This window comes from Penaeus monodon, chromosome 20, assembly GCF_015228065.2.
Source record: "Penaeus monodon isolate SGIC_2016 chromosome 20, NSTDA_Pmon_1, whole genome shotgun sequence".
Classification (NCBI taxonomy): Eukaryota; Metazoa; Arthropoda; class Malacostraca; order Decapoda; family Penaeidae; genus Penaeus; species Penaeus monodon.
The window spans coordinates 41,400,899-41,401,153 of NC_051405.1; the positions used below are offsets into that span (position 1 = coordinate 41,400,899).

At 55.7% G+C, this 255-nt stretch overlaps 1 protein-coding gene across 1 annotated transcript in view; it reads left to right on the forward strand.

The window, feature by feature from the left end:
* The window catches only part of LOC119585834 (neuropeptide SIFamide receptor-like), a gene marked incomplete at its 5' end in the record, with an annotated part of 60,650 nt that overhangs the window by 53,221 nt on the left and 7,174 nt on the right, over positions 1-255 (forward strand).

Below are 255 nucleotides of genomic sequence, written 5' to 3' on the forward strand. Positions count from 1 at the left end.
GAGAGAGAAGCAAGTACGAGGAGAAACGAGGTCCGAACGGCGACCGAGCGAGGGTCAAAGTGGACGAGAATAAGCGAGCGAGCGTCACGCCGATAGATTGCCTCCGATTCCAGTTCCCAGTTCCTGCCTGAGGTTCCCACGGGGCCGAGGGTGGGAGTGAGGTTATGATGGAGGTAATAGACGAGGGTGATATGCGAGCCTCGCAGTAAGAGGAGGACCTAGGGAGAGGTAGAAACTGTTGGTTCATATGTGATG